The 18,651-nt window shown below is 40.9% G+C and overlaps 1 pseudogene; it reads left to right on the top strand.

Moving 5' to 3' along the window:
- Positions 1-354: 354 nt before the first annotated feature.
- The window catches only part of LOC149138340 (uncharacterized), a 41,310-nt pseudogene continuing 23,013 nt past the window's right edge, over positions 355-18,651 (top strand).

The following is an 18,651-nucleotide window of genomic DNA, read 5'->3' as shown; positions in this document are numbered from 1 at the left end:
TTGAGATTTATCAATTGGCTAAAAAAGGTGTTGCTTTTTGTATCCTCATAATGTGCTATCATTTATTCTGTAAAAATTGCCCAAGTGACAATTTTTTTACGAGAGCAAAGCCATCGAAACCATACAAATTGATTTGGTTCCAAATATATGTTGGACACAGATTGTCATTGATGTCAATATGGGAATATTCGAGGCGCAGATAGAGACGAGAGAAGCAGACAGAGCTGAAGAAGAGGAGAACACAGAGCATAGGAAATTCATGAGAGATTTGTTTTACACATGCAGTGAAATTATTTTGATTCTAGAGCTATGAAATAGTTGAACTGATAATTTTGATTTTCAAGGTACATATCAATGGCTTCAGAACAGGAAAACACGAGAAGACCTTCTAGCCAGGAGGCAGAAGAGAGATGGGAAAATGCCTCTGATAACTTGGAATCTGCAAAATGGATGGCACATGTTGCCAAATATGCCAGCACCGAGTCTGCCTCTTCTGCACTGGGTAGTATCAAGGAGGGCACCATGTCAGCCTTCAAGGGCCTCCAAGAAAAAATCAAGAATGCCAAGGATTCTGTCACGGACAAGACACAGGAAGTCAAGGACACCACTGTGGACAAAACATGAGAGACTAAAGATTCTGTCGCAGACAAGACGAGATAAACTACAGATACAGATGTGAATAAAGCGCGTGAGTATAAGGATTCTGCTGCGCAAAAAGCTGAGGAAACCAAAGATGCAGCTATGGAAAAAGCACGGGCAGCGAAGGATACTCCAACAGAGAAAGCATCGCAGGAAAAACGCAGGAAGCCAAGGATTCTTCAATTGAGAAAGCCGAGGAGACTAAGGACCACACCGGTCAGAAGGCCCAGGAGACTTCAAAGGGAACCAAGGGTAAGCTGGGAGAAACAACTGAATCGATGCGAGTCGTCAGATCAGGGCGCGGTGGATCCAACAGTGATCGGGAGCGAAAGTCGCGCGGAGGTTAATGGCTGAGGGACAGGTAGTTTCGCATGCGGCCGGTATTCCCCGCACCGCCTACGGAGCAACGGTGGTATCTGTATATGGCCACGCGATCCAGTGAAACGGCGACACATGGCCGGTGCGATGGGCGAGAAACCGCTTTCCCCGCGGGTTATCGCGGGCGCGGCTTGAGGGATGAGGGCTAGCGAATGCCGTCAGATGATATGGTGGACGCAATCGGACGGCGGGATCTAATCATGCATGTTTATCGAGTGATGTGATAGGTGAGGGCCCCGACGGGTAATATGATTTGGAAAAAGCGCATGGTTATATGTGTTAACACCTTAGCACCTAGGGCTAAACGAAAAAGGATTTACGTGGGTTTTTGGAATAAAAGAGAAACGGCAGGGAAAAAGGGTGTTTCTAGACTTTTATATCAGTTTTCTTAGATTTCGTAGATTTCGTTCCTCTGGTTTTCAGATTGCAATGGCAATGGTGGCTTCCACCATGATGAGATCGTCTATTACGTTGGGATCGTTTCATGAAAATCATCGTCCTTCTGTGGCAGTTGATGCACAGATCTGATCGAAGATAACCAGCACCGATGGCACAGTCAGATTGCCTTTCGGAAGCTTTGGAAGAAATTTCCTCGGATCCACTACAGAGTTTGGCCAGGGTTCAGCCTTACAATGTCAGAATGCTAGGACTTTGCAACCAGTTAGAGCTACTGCAACAAAGGCCCCTCCTAGAGTTCAAAGATCTTCGGGAAAGGAGAGGAACAAGATAGGAATAAATGGATTTGGTCGTATTGGGAAGCTGAAAGATCAAGCGAGTCAGAGGAAGCGACAACGACTGAGGAGGAATCCTAAGAGTCGGTGTAAGCGGAAATGAATGGACAAAGGCATGGGAATGTATAAAACAGTAGAAACATAGAACTATTGGTATGGTAATGGTGGTGAAGAACCCGAGGGTGAGATAGTAGAAGCAGCAGAGGCAAAAGAGGCAGAAAAAGCAACGGAGGATGTAAAGGCAGCAAAAGCAGCAGAGGCAGGAGAGCAGGAGTGAGACAACCTCAGCTGAATAGAGTGCAACAACATACCTGTTTATACCAAAGTTGGGTTGGAGCCCAAGAAGTTGGAGCCTCAGAACTGAACAGGACTGAAGTCATTGGGGTAGGTGCTCCTAAGTGCAGAACCACTGCAAAATAGAGTTGGTGCTCTGGAGGTCGGAGCCTCACTGAAGTCCAAGTTGGAGCTTGGCAACTATTCACAATCAAATTTATACTTATATTGTATTTATTTCTTTGCACTGTCTTGAGTTTTAATAAAAGCATTAAATTTAGTTGTTGATTTCTGTGTTCTGTGTACACATATACATATCTAATATAGGTTGTTGGCAATCACTAGAACAATTAAAAAAAAAATTGTAAGAAATATTGATTCACCCCCCCCCCAAGTATTTCCAACAATTGGTATCAGAGCCAAGTTTCTTCATACTAGCCTAACAGCTTGAAGAAGGATCTGCAGCCATGATGAGAAACCACGAAGCATTAGGAAGACCTCCTTTGTTCTATGGCACTAACTTTGGTTTCTGGAAGAAAAGAATGACTTACTACTTAATGTCCCTTGGACCTGAAGTCTGGAATTTTGTTCAAAATTAATACAAAACTATTTCCACTCTTCCAAAAAACCAAGACGAGAGGAAAGCCTACATCACAAATGCAAAGGCCATGAACTCCATCACTAGTGGAATCGCTGATTCCGAGTTTACAAAAATCATGCACTGTACCTCAGCCAAAGAAATGTGGGAGAAGCTAGTTGGCTTGTACGATGGAGACTCAAAATTCAAAAAGGAAATGCTTCAAACTCACAGAAGACAATTTGAAAGTTTGAGGATGGAAGATGAAGAAGATATTGCAGCATACCTCCTCCGAGTAGCTGAAGTGGTAAATTCCCTGAAAGGATTGGACGAAAAAGTTGAAGAAAGTACCATTGTTCAAAAGGTATTAAGGTCTCTTCCAGACAGGTTTGACTCCAAAATAAGCGCTATAGAAGAAGCAAAGGATCTAGATACCCTCAAAATGGATGAACTCCATGGAATTCTCACTGCCTATGAAATGAGGAAAGGTGGCCCAAGCTCCAAAGATGCAGCATTCAAGGCCTCAAGGTCAAAGAAGGGGAAAGAAAGGAATGACTGTAGTGATGAGTCAGATGTTGAATCAGAATTGGCTCAATGTGTACGAAAGCTGAAGAAAGGATCTAAGATTAAAGGCAAGTATCCTCTTATCTGTTTTAAATGTGGTAAAATAGGTCATTATGCAGCAAAATGTCCTCATAAACATGACAGTGATGACGAAGGAAATTCTAAAAGAATGGCACATAAAAGGAAAGGGTTCAATAAGAAAAACTTCTTCTCCAAGCAAGATGAGTCTGATGAGGATGAGTTTATGGTCCTCAAAAGGAAATCAGATGAGGAAAGCGATCATGATGAAAGCCAAGAAGCATTATTCATGGCACTCGTAGATGATGATGACTCAAGGCTGGAAGGAAATGTAGATGAATTGTTAATAAGTGCCAATGAAGAAAATGAGAAACTATGGAACAAAATCATTTCTCTCAAAGTGGAAAACGAGGAAATAAGGAGAGAATATCTCTTGGAAGCAAAGCTTAAAGAAAAGGAAGAGACTTGTGAAGAACGCGAGACCGAAATAGTGTCTCTGAGAAAGGAGTTGGAGCAAATTAAAAAGGGCTGTAAAAGCTCTCAAATACTTGAGACTATTCTGAAAAATCAAAAACCTCAACATGACAAGTCTGGAATAGGTTTCAAAGGAGAATCCTCAAGCACTAAGAATAATGTGAAAAGCTATGCCGATGCACTTTCCTGCAATCCAAAAGATGAAAAGTGCACCCCAGATCCCAAGAATGAAGAGAGAATTACTCCAAAAAAGAATGTGAAGTCAAATCATGGACACTACAGCAAATACAAACCTGTACTCCACCAAGGGCCCATTGCAAATCCAAAGAACGAGGGAGGAGTAATTCCCAAGGAAATCATCTCAAACGGTAGTTGCTTCAACAAGTACAAAACCATCTTTATTGGACACTGCTTTCACTGTAAAAACTTCGGTCATCAAGCCAGACATTGTAAGGCTCGCAGAATTGAAAAGACAAAGCTAAAGGATAGAATAATCAACTCATATGCCCCAAAAAGGCAGGGAAAAATCAAAACCTTTAATTCATTTGATCCCTTGACCAAATTTGATCTGATTTGATCTTTATACTATAATAATGGACACTATGAACAAGACTACCCACTCAAAGGAAGAAAGACGAGTAGCAAGAACTCCAGCATGGGAAACCTGGCTCTATATGCTCAAAATAATGGAAACCAGTGGTTTATAGATAGTGGGTGCTCGAGACACATGACAGGAGATAGAAGGAAGTTTGTCTCACTGAGAAAAAAGGAAGGGAATGTGTCCTTTGGAAGCGTACCTGGTAGAATTGCAGGAAAAGGAACAGTTACTCTGATCAATGGAAAAGGAAAAGCTCAAGATGCTTTGCTGGTTGATGGACTCAAACACAACCTCGAGTGTCAGCCAAATCTGTGATCAAGGACATAAGTTTGTTTTCATCACCAAAGACTGTGAAATAAGGAACTTTGCCTCAGGGAAACTTTTGGCAAAAGGGGTGAGAACACCAGACAACATTTACATTCTGAACAAGATTCAAGAAAATAAATGCTACCTGAGTCAGACATATGAGAGTTGGCTATGGCACAAGCGACTTGGACATATAAGCTTCGAAAATCTGATCAATATCAGTAAAATCAAAGTTGTACGAGACATCCCAAGGTTGTTCAAACCAAATCAAGCAGTATGTGGTCCATGTCAACATGGAAAGCAGACCAGAATCAGCCACAAGATAAAGGAACACTCTACGTCGAAGCCCTTAGAGATCATCCATGCTAATGTATGTGGGCCAACTAGAAATCAAGCACTCCAAGGAGAAAAGTACTTTGTGTTATTTGTTGATGATTATACTAGAATGATGTGGATATATTTCATAAAGTATAAATCTGAAACTTTTGAGTGTTTCAAGAATCTAAAAGCCCTTGTAGAAAATGAAAAAGATTCAAAAATTAAGTGCCTCAGAACAGACAAAGGAAGAGAATTCACATCAATCGAGTTTAGTGAGTTCTGTAATATTCATGGAATTAAAAGGGAATTCTCAGCTGCCAGAACACCTCAGCAAAATGGGGTAGTTGAAAGAAGAAACCGAACAGTCCAAGAAATGGAAAGAACTATGCTATTAGCAGCAGACTTACAGCCTAGATGTTGAGATTGCAACAAGATGATGGAGCTTAGTGAAAAGAGTCGCCTTCACTAAGTGGGCCCGCAGGCAAATTATGGCGCAAGTTCTATTTTTGGATCACAGCAGGGATGATCACAGCAGGAGTGACCACAACAGGGATGATCACAGCAGGAGTGATCAAAGTCTATTTTTAGATTGGCTATCAAAAATAGAAAAGTCAAATATTATTGTCTCATAATAATATTTAGACTATAAACTTTATCTTATTCTCTTGGAGCAGTTCAGTTTGAGCTACATATGTGGCACATGCAGCTGTCAGAAGGAAATACGCTTTCCTTGTGGGTCAGTTGAGTTGTTGCATGCATGACTTCAATTAGAACTCAATCAGTTGAGTTTGGTGGAGTTGATTGTGGATTTGATGGAGTTGTGTTCAGTTTGACTTGGTTAAACTAGTTGTAATTAGTCTAACTGCAAATAGACTAATGATGAGTTGTTAAACTAATTATTAACTTATAATGCAACTAAAGAATACATCAGTTAACTCAGTTGCATGTCAGTGCATGTACAGTTCAACAGGGACAGGTGTTAGAGGATCAGATTTCTATCAATGGTGACTATAGTTGTGCATGAGGATTTGCACAATCAAAGGATTGAGTATGCCAATGAGTATTGCCCAGTATTTGCCTAGTAATATAGCTTGTGCTCACGTGATTTCCAGTGTGAGTGATTCTCAGCAGGTAAATACGAGTTTGGTTAAGTCATTCTCGTTCATTCTTGAGCAGGTATTGTGCAGTAAAGGCAGGCAAGCAGTGGAGTAGATTTGGAGATCAGATCTGAGCTGTATTGTGTGTAACAGGTGGAGATAGTGCTGGATACTTGTGAGGAGTATTGACTATTGTAATATTACAAGTTCTCAATCATTAATATACAGATAGTGTGGGGTTTTCAGCTGCAAGCTTTCCCCGGGTTACATACTATGTTAATGTGTGCATGCTCTTGAAGTTTTATTTTTATTGATGCTGCTATATTGATGATCAACGTAGAGGAGCTTATGTATTATGTATGTATTCCGCAATAGTACATGATCAGGATAATCTCCATTAAATATGTGTTTATTATTCAAAATTTCTACACTAGATTCTGGAGAGAAGCAGTAGGGACAGCTGTCTACACACTGAATCGAACTCAATTAAGACCAAATTGTGATAAAACTCCTTATGAGCCATGGAAAGGAAGACCTACTTCGGTGAAGTACTTCAAGATCTTTGGAAGCAAGTGCTTCATAAAAATAAATGACAGTTCACCAGGAAATTTTGATTCTCGGGTTGATGAAGGGATATTTCTTGGATACTCTACACTGAGCAAGGCTTTCAAGTGCTACAATTATTAACTGAAGAAAATAGTGGAAAGCATTGATGTAAAGGTTGATGAAGATCTTCCAGTAAAGGAAATTGAAGAACATGAAGATGACTCTCTCATTGAAGAAGAAGAACCTAAAGAAGAAGAAATAGATGAGGAAGAAGAAGAAGAAGAAGAGGAAAGAGAACCACCTAATACCCCTTCTAAGACGAAGTATGTCCAAAGACAACATCCAGAAGAGCAGATCATTGGCGATAAAGATGAAGGTGTGCAGACCCGAAGAAGGATAACAATTACACCCAAGAGAAAATTCATTGCCCTCCTATCTATGATAGAACCAGAAACATTTGCAGAAGCAAGTAAGGATCCTCATTGGGTAAAAGCCATGGAAGAAGAAATGACCCAAATTGAGAAGAACAAGACATGGGAGCCGGTACCTCGTCCAAAGGACAAAAACATAATAGGAACCAAATGGGTGTTCAAAAATAAAATGAATGAGGAAGGACATGTAGAAATTTTGAATAATATGACACATATTCACAGAGATTATCCTGATTATACACTTATAAGCGGAACATGCATAATACATAACCTCCTCTACGTTGATCATCAATTTACAGAAGCAGAAACATTCACAGGCGTACATAGAAGCATCAATCGCACATATCAAGACAGTATTTTCCCGGGGAAAGCATCTCGCTAAAAACCCCAACTATCTGTATATTATAGTGATTGAATCATGTAACAATACATAGTACAATACTCATTCCAAGTACTCAGTACTATCTCCTCATGCTACACACAATACAGCTCAGATTTGATCTCCAAATCTCCCCCGCTGCTTTCCTGCCTCCACTGCACAATACCTGCTCAAGAACTGATGAGAATGGTTTACCAAACTCGTATTTGACCTGCAAATAATCACTCACACTGTGTTGAACGTGAGCACAGGCTACAATTCTTGGTATTGGCCAATTCATTGGCATACTCAATCCCTTTGATTGTGCAAATCATCATGCACAACTATAGTCACTGTTAGCACTTGAAATTTCACCTCAGGCTGAAAAGGCAAATCTCAAAGCTACATCAAACCATTCAGCCTCGTAGCTAGCCCTACGGGGCAGGAGAAGGCTCTCTCCAGTCAATCTCGGTAAATTTTCAATAGGAAGAGATGATCAATCAAGGTAACACTGATATTAGGCTAGTAAACTGATTTGAAGGTTGATTTGGGGTTTTTGGTGGCAAATTGAGGGAATGGAAATTTTGGGTGCGGGGATTTGACACAGTTTCAGTCTTTCCAGCCTTCCTACAGTGATCAAATACGCTCTTACAAATTTGACCTTGACACTCTGAGGCCACTTTGTAAGAGCGTATTTGATCACTGTAGGAAGGCTGGAAAGACTGACACTAACATTGGCTCCAATGGGGATGGTAGCTCCTTGGAGGTGCCAAGAACCGTAGACCTCTGGGAGAGCAGACCAGTGTTTTCAACCATTGGGCAATGGAGTCAAAAACTCAAGCTGAAATGCATGACTGAAAACTAATGACTTGACAACACAAATTGACTCTCACTCAACTAAAAACTGACTCAATACTTAAACACAACCGACAAACTGAAAATGATGCTCAAAGTGGAGCTTATTCATCACAACCTACTCTAACAGTTTCATTCATCACCTGGTCAAGTGAAATGAAACAACCAATGTAACCAAGTAAGTGTCCCATCTGCTGTTCGAATTCTCCACAAGTGCTTGCTTATGAACAACAAGAGAGAACTACTGAAAGGCAACTCCCATGACAACTTAGAAACAGATCCGTTGAAAGATATGAATTCTCTATCCACCTCCAAAAACACTGCATAAGGATCTTGAAATTCAAACACACTGGAACTTAGCTCATCCAATGGATTACTTCTTGTTTCCTCATATGAATGCAAATTGTGATATGAGCCTTGTGACGAGACCTCTGTTGAAAATGACAAAGAAACTGACTGTCGGATCAAATTCATATCAGCACATGTTTCAAGCTCACATGTGGTCAATGGAGAAAGACATTGACCGCAAACCTCATCCAAAACATCAGCTATTGGATCATGAAAAACTTGAAAAGACTGTTGCAATGTATCCATTGAAAATGTATGACATCCTTCTAGCTGTTCATCTTGTTCTTGAGAGATTTTATGAGAATTCTGCCTTATAAACTGAAATGCTTCAAAACAAAAGGGTATAGAATCTTCCTGTATCATCAAATCATGTATTTCGGCTGCCACAGCTTCATCTGTAATCTGCCTTTCAATTTCATTTGGTAGCTGCAAATCTGATGCTACAGGCTGCTCAAGAAAGTTGTCATCTGCCTCATCCTCAACATTAACACTGAGAGATTGCTGATTTGTTATAGGCTGTCCATTTAAAGATTTACTATACAACCTACCCTTCAAAAACTGAAATGATTCGAAACAGAATGGTACGGAGTCACCTTCTTGTATCATTTGATCAAATATGTCAGCTTCCATGCTTTCATCTGCAACTTGAAAACCAATGGCATTTGGGGGCTGCAAATCTGAATATGAGAAGTCTGGAACAAGGTTTTTATTGCCTCCAAGATGGTCTAGATCAAGACTTGTTGACAGCTGATTTCTAATTTCATGGAAGTTGTCTTTAATGAACTGACATGAATCAAAACAAAAAGTTAAAGATCCTTCACTTACTTCAAAATTTGATGCACTTTCCTCGTCACTGTCATAGCTGATATGTGATGGGTAATCATTATATTTGAGCTGCTGAAAATGAACTTCTTCCTCCCACAAACTAGCTGATGATTTGTCTGTAAGATTAGCTTTTGTTTGGAGAACATAATCATCATCATACTGATCATACTGAGGCAAATCATCGGTATAAAACATATCATCAAGCATGCAGGTCATATAAACAGTTCTTTCTTCTTCACAATGATCTATAAAACAATCACTATGACAACTGGGATCAGAAACAAAATATTTTGAATCAGCAACTTGTTCTTCTTCAATCAGCGAGCCATGGGCTTGAACATCATAAGCATTTCTTGCATTGATCTTGTCCATCATCTTTTCTACTGCACTTACCAAAATGTCAAGCTTTACCTCTAGAGATGTTGATTCAGCCAGATCTATGTTTTTCATTTCTTCTTCCTTCATCCTTGCCCTTCGGATCAGCAGATGTGCCTCTACATTCACTGCATTGTTCTGCATCTCGTGAAGTGTTGCAATATTCTTTTCTCTCAGCTGAAACTCCATCTCCGGATCAAAGGCACCCGGATAGTGCAAGAGAGCAGATCTAGGAGAAGGTCTTATATCAACTGGCATCGAATAATAAACTTGGTTAAATCTGGCAGAAAATTGTTGTACCGTCTCCCCTGGCAATCTTTTCAACTGGTTATACTCTTCTATAATCAAGAAAAGGTTTTGTCCAATCATCCACCTATCGAGAAAAACTTTGACGAACTGCTGGAAATCTGAGATGCTTGCATCAGGCAGGGTTTTGAACCAACTCTTCACTTTGGCTTGCAAAGAAAGAGCAAAAAGCCTTATACTAACATCTTCTTCATCAACTTCAAAAAGATCTAGAAAATTCTCAAAATTCTGCACATGTTGCTCAGCGTTGACATTCTTACATTCACCATCAAACATCGGCAAGTATAGATCATAGTTTTTGGGGAAAGCATGAAGAACAGAAGGTAAAACAAGAGGTTTATACCGATCTGGAATTTTACAAGGTGTAGGGGTATGTACAGCAGGTATAGGTTCATCACAAAATTCAGAAAAAGGATCTTGATCAAGCTCAAAGGCATGCAAATCTTTGGCATTCACACTTTTCAAAGGGAAAGAATCAACTGCAGGCCTGGGATCTCTTCTCAAATACAATATACTTTGCAAAGCCTTCTTGACATTCTTGGGAAAAGAGAAGAAATAATTTATGACAAAGAACAAAATGTCTTGGATGAAATTCCAACTTGAGTACCTGATCTTGCCATGTTGTCCTTTCATGTTTTTGTTGGTCGGGATCATCCTCCAGTGGAGTCTTTGGATTTGATCTTGAAACTGATTTAGAGTCGCCAAGTGAATGATTTCAGCCTTTCAAGTGTCTGATCGTTGTTCACCATCAACAATCAGATCTGAACTTGATACATGTACTGGGGTAAAGTGTCAATGAAGCGCTACGTTCACAAGCTCACGGAGATTGACTGAAGCAGTGTTTATCTACTAACGCTGATGTAAAACAAGAGCGTTTTCGAAGGCTACTTGGCGTAACTTCAGGCTCCGTCTAAGACCTATGAAATAACACGTCAATGAACAAAAGATCGGTTTGTTCTCCCCAGTATGGTCGCCAGTATGTTAGCACTTGAAATTTCACCTCAGGCTGAAAAGGCAAATCTCAAAGCTACATCAAACCATTCAGCCTCGTAGCTAGCCCTACGGGGCAGGAGAAGGCTCTCTCCGGTCAATCTGGGTAAATTTTCAATAGGAAGAGATGATCAATCAAGGTAACACTGATATTAGGCTAGTAAACTGATTTGAAGGTTGATTTGGGGTTTTTGGTGGCAAATTGAGGGAATGGCAATTTTGGGTGCGGGGATTTGACACAGTTTCTGCAGGGGGGTCTTTGGGGCAAGGTAGGAGTATGTATTGATGTCTTTAGCTGAAGTGGATGATTAAGAGGAAAGGTAAGAAGGCTAAAGAGAGCAAACAATGGATTTGAATTCTCTTTAGACAGCAGAAAACATAAAAATTAAACAAATTTGAAAGCAGAGCATGGCAAGCATGAATTCTAACTTTATCACTTCATTTGTTTAATATGCAGCAGTATAGAAAGGAAATGAATCACATAACAAAGCTTACAATAACATGAAGAGACACACCATCAACACAATGAGTCCACAAGAATCCCAAAGATGTCTGCAAAACCCTGGTCTTCCTTAGCCAAAAATTGCAGAGATACAAGTGAAATATACAATGATAGCTCCTCCCTCAAGAGTCCAACCATGAAAATGAGCATGAAAGTACATAATATAGATGATCTAACCTCTTCCCCACCTCTAGGGGTCGAGCTCACTATCCTAGGAGCTGTTTGAACAACTCCTATACTAAGCACTACAAAATAGGCAGTCAAAACAACTTGCCTCTAAAAACTTGGAAACCAGTTCATACAGTCAAATTTACCATTTTACATGAGAGAAAATTCTAGAAGAGTAAAACAAGTGTAAAAGTATCCAAAAAGTGCCACAAGTACAGTCAAAAGGACCACCATCGACCTCAGCAAGTCAAACTGGAGCTAAACTGCAAATTCTGGGCTGAACTGGTCAAATCTGGCACAAATTCCTCAACGGGTCGCGCACTTTGGAGCCCTGTTTGGAGGCCTTCCCGGTGTCAGAATCAGGTGCAGGATAGCTTTTTGGAAAGGTCTCTGAGTCTAATTTCCAAACCAACTAGAATTTTTGGATTTGGAGGTCATTTTCCCAGTCAAAATTCAATTCTCCCAAGACTACTTCTGCAGCTCAAAAAAGGGGCAGAAAGTCAAAATTTGGTTGTATTTTGACCTTTTGGAGGCCCAAAACTCCATGAAAACTCAAGGTAATGCATGGGAATATGTAACTTTACATGGAAAAATCCAAAAATGCTGATTTTTTGCAAAACGGAGCTACTGTGACAAAGGGTCTCACCGGGGGTGAGACCCGTTGAGAAGCCAAAACCTGTAAATTGCCCAAAAATGCCAAAAATGAGCCAAAAATCCCAAAAAATTTTGTGCTTGGTGCTGTGAAGAGGCTAATGAGTGTCATGATGAGTGAGAGAAGCCTCGGCCAAGATGCGGAGGGGGTTGGTCTTCTTCTTCCTCTTAAGAGCCTCGGTCAACCTTCTTTGGAACATTTTCAGCTTTGCTTTACAAACATGCATCCTAGCCCAATAGTGGTTTTTCATATTCCTCAACAGCCTCTTGTCTTGGTTTGCCTTCACCAATAGCTTCTCCAAGTGTGCATTCACCCGGATGAACATTGACTCTCTCTCCTTAGGCAATAGGTCACCGGGCCTCCTACGGTTTATGACTCGGTCGCTGTGTATCCTCCATAGCTCATCAAGTTCCTTTTCCTCCTCTAATTGCTTGTTGCGCTGCTCAAGATAGTTGATAGTCCATTGAGCCATGTCAAGCTTCTGTTGTAACAAGCAGTTCTCCGCCTCTCTCTGTCTGATAATCTCATGAAGATCTGAATGTATATATGCAGGGATATGGGAAATAAGGGAAATAAGGGAAATACATGTGTGGACAAAGGGAAAATCATGGGGATTGTTTTGGGAAGTTTGTCCACAATGTCCTTTGCAATTTCATCAACTTTTCTTTTTTACAATATGCTTATAGTGAGGCCAGCTAGGGTTTACAGTTTTGTTGTTTTAGGAGGGGGTAGGGTTTTTGATTTTTTGGCGACTAGGGACAAGGGATGGCCTGCACTTTTATTTTCAACATGGCATGGGAAAATAGGGGCAAATGAACATGTGAGTGATAAGGGAAGGGAAAAACAATGTGCAAAGGGAAATCTCTTGAAACCACATAAAACCCTAGCAAATTTCAAACATCAACAAGCAGCCACTGAATGATTTTTTCACTTGCATCTTTGGAGGCTTTAAAACAAGTATGGAGGTCAATCATTCATCATCAACCAACAAAACAATTTGTAGAGAGCCTACCTCAACCCAATTTGCAAATTTGAAGAAGATTTGAGTGATTTTGAAGTGAATTTGTAGCTTACAGCTCAACGGGTCGCGCCCCTCCCAACGGGTCGCGCCAGTTCAAAATTTGAACTGCAGAAGGGTTCTCAACGGTTCGCGCACCTCTCAACGGGTCGCGCTTTTTCAGGAGGCGTTTGGAGGCCTTCCTGGTGTCGGAATCGGGTGAAGGATGGCTCGTTGGAAAGGTCTTTGAGTCTACTTTCCAAATCAAGTGGAATTTTTCAATTTGGAGTTGATTTGACTTGTCAAAAATTAAATCTCCCAAGACTGGTCAAAAAGTGCCAAATGAGGCTGCCTAAAAGAAGAGTACTGTTGCAGTCAACTTTTGAATGCCTTCCTCAACCCCAAATTGAGCTCATGATAGCTCATTGGAAAGATATTTGTGCATAGTTATCATTTTACCCATCATGAAAATCATTTGGCCAACCCACCTAGGAGAAAACTTGATTTTCCCAAGGTCACTTCAGAGGTGTCTTTGATTCTCCTGAGGCAACGGTATTCTTGACATTTCTCTCAAACAATGACACCTGTGCAAAAAGTGAAGGAGGTTTTTCTTCTTTGGCATGTCATGAGCAAAAACCTCTCTCATTTTTCCAAAATTCATCTTTGATTGCTCTCGAACATCATTTGAGTGCAACTTGTCCCGATGTGTGAAGCAAGGAATTTTGTCGAAATGGAGTGAGATGAAGGGGATAGGGGCTTCTAAATTCTTGGGGAAATTTGTGGGAGTGGGGAGGGATTTTAGGAAGTAGGGGAAAGTGGAATCTCAGTGATTGAGTGAGGGGAAGGGGTCCAAAAGGGCAAAACACAGGCCCAACCTAGAAAATTGCCAAGTTGTAGCTAGAAACTAGGGTTTGTGGAAAAATGAGGAATTTGGCGGATCTAAGGGATGGGAAGTGTTTTATAAGGTACTTTAAGGATAGGGGAAGGTGTATGAACATCAGGATATGAGTTTTGCTGATTATTTAGCCGCCCAAGAGAAATTGCCTTCAAAACCCTAGGAGAGGGGAATGACCTTGCCTAGGCACAACTGAAGCATGAATAAATTGTAAAAAGACTCATTAGACACTGACATGATAATGACAACCCTCTGAATGATGATAGGCTCAGCTGAATGATGACATGGACTGACATTTGGGCAAACCCTAGGCCTAATGCCTAGTGACCAAATTTTGCTTGAAGACTCACTGAAATGACAAAATTTGACCTTGAGACTCTGAGACCACTTTGTAAGAGCGTATTTGATCACTGTAGGAAGGTTGGAAATACTGACACTAACAGTCACAACTGATAGCAATCTGATCCTCTAACACCTGTCCCTGCTGAACTGAACATGCACTGACATGCAATTGAGTTAACTGATGTATTCTATAGTTGCATTATGAGTTAATAACTTGTGAATTAATTAATAACTAATTCACCCAACTCATCTCTAGTCTATTGATCAGTTACACTAAATACAACTAGTTTAACAAAGTTAAACTGAACACAACTCCATCAACTGCACCTCCAGTCCACTAAACTCAACTCACTTGAGTTCTAACTGAAGTCTTACATGCAAATATTAGTCATCCCATAGGTAACCACGTATTTCCCTCTGGGATCTGCATGTACCACATCCGTAGCTCATCCTGAAGTGCTCCAAGAGAATAAGATCAAGTTTATAGTCCAAATATTATTATGAGACAATAATATTTGACTTTTCTATTTTTGACAGTCAGTTTAAAAATAGACTTTGATCACTCATACTGTGATCACCCATACTGTGATCACCCATATTGTGATCATCCCTGCTGGGATCAAAAAATAGAACTTGCGCCATAATTTGCCTGCAGGCCCACTTAGTGAAGGCGACTCTTTTCACTAAGCTCCATCATCTTGTTGCATTCTCAACAAGAATTTCTTGTTGCACACTTTTCAACACTCCCTCTCAATAAGAAAGGCTTCCTCTCAAACCCAATCTTGTAACTCTGGAATGTTCTCCATGCAACACATCTGGTCGGTCCACTTGCTCTGTCATCAAAGTCTCTGACTGCTATTGCCTATGTCGACTGAAGACTCTGCATCTCTGTGCTCTTCAGTATCTGACTGCTCTAGCCTCTGTCACTTTGATCTCTGACTGCATCTGTGTTGCTGCTGGTTCTATCTCCCAACATTGCATCCGCACTGCACCTCCCAACAGACCTCCCTATTAGGCTAGAAACATCCTCTGATGTTGAAGCTCTACCTGCTGCTAACAAGTTCTCCCTCTCTGACATCTGCGCTACTGCAACATCTCCATGCATCTCGCACCATTGCACACCTCTCCGTGCCACCTAGCACTGTGCAAAACACTTGTGCCTCTCGCATCGCTGCAGCTTGCTAGCTATGCGTTGTCCTGGGATTCCCTGCACTGTCACTCTCTCTGCCGCTCCATCCGCATCTGTCTCTACCCAATCAGTCAGTTCCTGCTACTACACATCTGGGGCTCCCGTAGCAAGGTCTCATCCAAGAGGTTGGGTACCTCAAGGATCCTGCCCCTCCTCCTTGGGACGATCACTCTATATCGCCCCACCTCCTACCTGGAGGTATGGCTGCATGTGATCCCTCAGCCCGCCTGGCTCGAAGTTTCCCCCTACTGGAGGTCTCTGGATGAGTAGATGGCTCTACTCGATCTCCTCTCAGCTTCCCCTGTTGTGGCTCCTCCACAACCTCCTGAAGTTGCTGCACCAATCGTGGCTCCTCCACAATCGTCTGAGACCTCTTCTGGCTCTGCATGTTGAGAGGTAATGTATGCTCCCTCTCAACCACCAAGTCTCCATCATGACAACGAAAGCATCGCACTTTCGATTTGTCAACCTTCTTCCCATCATTGGAAGAACAAGATACAGAAAGAGAAACCGTCTACTTCCCCTTCTTCACCTTACTCGCTAAGGCACAGTTCTCCTCATCATGCATGGATGAAGAACCGTCTCTAGTGCTCCGTCTAATCTCCTCCTACACAAGATCCGACCAAAGTCTCTCCCATCCTGGCAGTTTCTCCCTTCCATTCACCGAATCATGGTAGCTATGCCAACTCTTAGGAAGGTCAAGGAGTGCTAGACTCACCATCCTCATCTGACAGTCACCCCCACACTTCCCAGCTCATCCTGGCATTGGGTGAACTTCGTGAGATACTGGGGCATATTGTCTCCATTCTCAGACTTAATGTTTCTGAGTTTTATCTCTTGCTTTGGAATTAAATTCGAATTCCACCAGCTCAAAAACTCAACCACTTCCGATCTAGAATTCGTGAGAAAAAGTATTTCTTCTACAGAGATTGACTGTCTGGGAATTCATCGGATATCTCACCTTCCAAAAGAAAGATGAATCCAGAGGCTACCTGGCCAGATTACAGACTCTGCCTAAAGAAATAAAATGTAAACACTTTCTGAATAATAGATCCGATGATCAATCCTCGCTTGATATCCTGTAAAAATCTCTTCTACAAATCAAGCAGCTCTAATACCATGTAGAAATTTTGAATAATATGACACATATCACAGAGATTATCCTGATTATACACTTATAAGAGGAACATGCATAATACATAACCTCCTCTACGTTGATCATCAATTTACAGAAGCAGAAACATTCACAGGCGTACATAGAAGCATCAATCGCACATATCAAGACAGTATTTTCCCGGGGAAAGCATCTCGCTAAAAACCCCAACTATCTGTATATTATAGTGATTGAATCATGTAACAATACATAGTACAATACTCATCCCAAGTACTCAGTACTATCTCCTCATGCTACACACAATACAGCTCAGATTTGATCTCCAAATCTCCCCCGCTGCTTGCCTGCCTCCACTGCACAATCCCTGCTCAAGAACTGATGAGAATGGTTTACCAAACTCATATTTGACCTACAAATAATCACTCACACTGTGTTGGATGTGAGAACAGGCTACAATTCTTGGTATTGGCCAATTCATTGGCATACTCAATCCCTCTGATTGTGCAAATCATCATGCACAGCTATAGTCACAACTGATAGCAATCTGATCCTCTAACACCTGTCCCTGCTGAACTGAACATGCACTGACATGCAACTAAGTTAACTGATGTATTCTATAGTTGCATTATGAGTTAATAAATTGTGAATTAATTAATAACTAATTCACACAACTCATCTCTAGTCTATTGATCAGTTAGACTAAATACAACTAGTTTAACAAAGTTAAATTGAACACAACTCCATCAACTGCACCTCCAGTCCACTAAACTCAACTCACTTGAGTTCTAACTGAAGTCTTGCATGCAAATATTAGTCATCCCATAGGTAACCACATATTTCCCTCTGGGATCTGCATGTACCACATCCGTAGCTCATCCTGAAGTGCTCCAAGAGAATAAGATCAAGTTTATAGTCCAAATATTATTATGAAACAATAATATTTGACTTTTCTATTTTTGATAGTCAGTCTAAAAATAGACTTTGATCACTCATACTATGATCACCCATACTGTGATCACTCATACTGTGATCACCCATACTGTGATCATCCCTGCTGGGATCAAAAAATAGAACTTGCACCATAATTTTCCTGCGGGCCCACTTAGTGAAGGTGACTCTTTTCACTAAGCTCCATCATATTGTTGCATTCTCAACAAGAATTTCTTGTTGCACACTTTTCAACAGGACAGGTTATCAGAAACAAGGCAAGACTTGTCTACAAAGGCTATTCACAAATTGAAGGAATTGACTTTGAAGAGACATTTGCACCAATGGCCCGTATGGAAGCTATCAAGATGTTCTTGGCATTTGCTTGCTCAAAAGGATTCAAAATCTATCAAATGGACGAGAAATCGGCATTTCTAAATGGGGAACTCAAGGAGGAAGTCTACATGGAGCAGCCATAAGGTTTTGATCTAACAGTAGGAAAGGACTTAGTTTGTAAGTTGAAAAAGGCTTTATATGGGTTGAAACAAGCTCCTAGAGCTTGATACGCAAGAATGGATCACTATCTACAACAACAAGGCTTCAAAAAGGGAGTGGCTAGAAGCAATCTATACATAAAGACAGATCAAGGTAAGTTACTAGTTGCTCTTGTTTATGTCGATGATCTGATTTTTGCTAGTAATAATGATGAAATGAGCCATGAATTTTCTCAAAACATGTCAAAAGAGTTTGAGATGTCAATGATAGGAGAGTTGTCCCACTTCCTTGGACTTCAAATATCTCAAAATAGAGCAGGATTTTGTATATCTCAAACCAAATATCTAAAAGACATGCTCAAAA

This window comes from Pinus tabuliformis, chromosome X (assembly GCF_031772625.1).
Source record: "Pinus tabuliformis cultivar Carrire ecotype Pingquan chromosome X, CPIR1, whole genome shotgun sequence".
Taxonomy (NCBI): Eukaryota; Viridiplantae; Streptophyta; class Pinopsida; order Pinales; family Pinaceae; genus Pinus; species Pinus tabuliformis.
The sequence above is the reverse complement of the archived record's forward strand: the minus strand, read 5'-3'. Positions and strand labels throughout refer to the sequence as shown.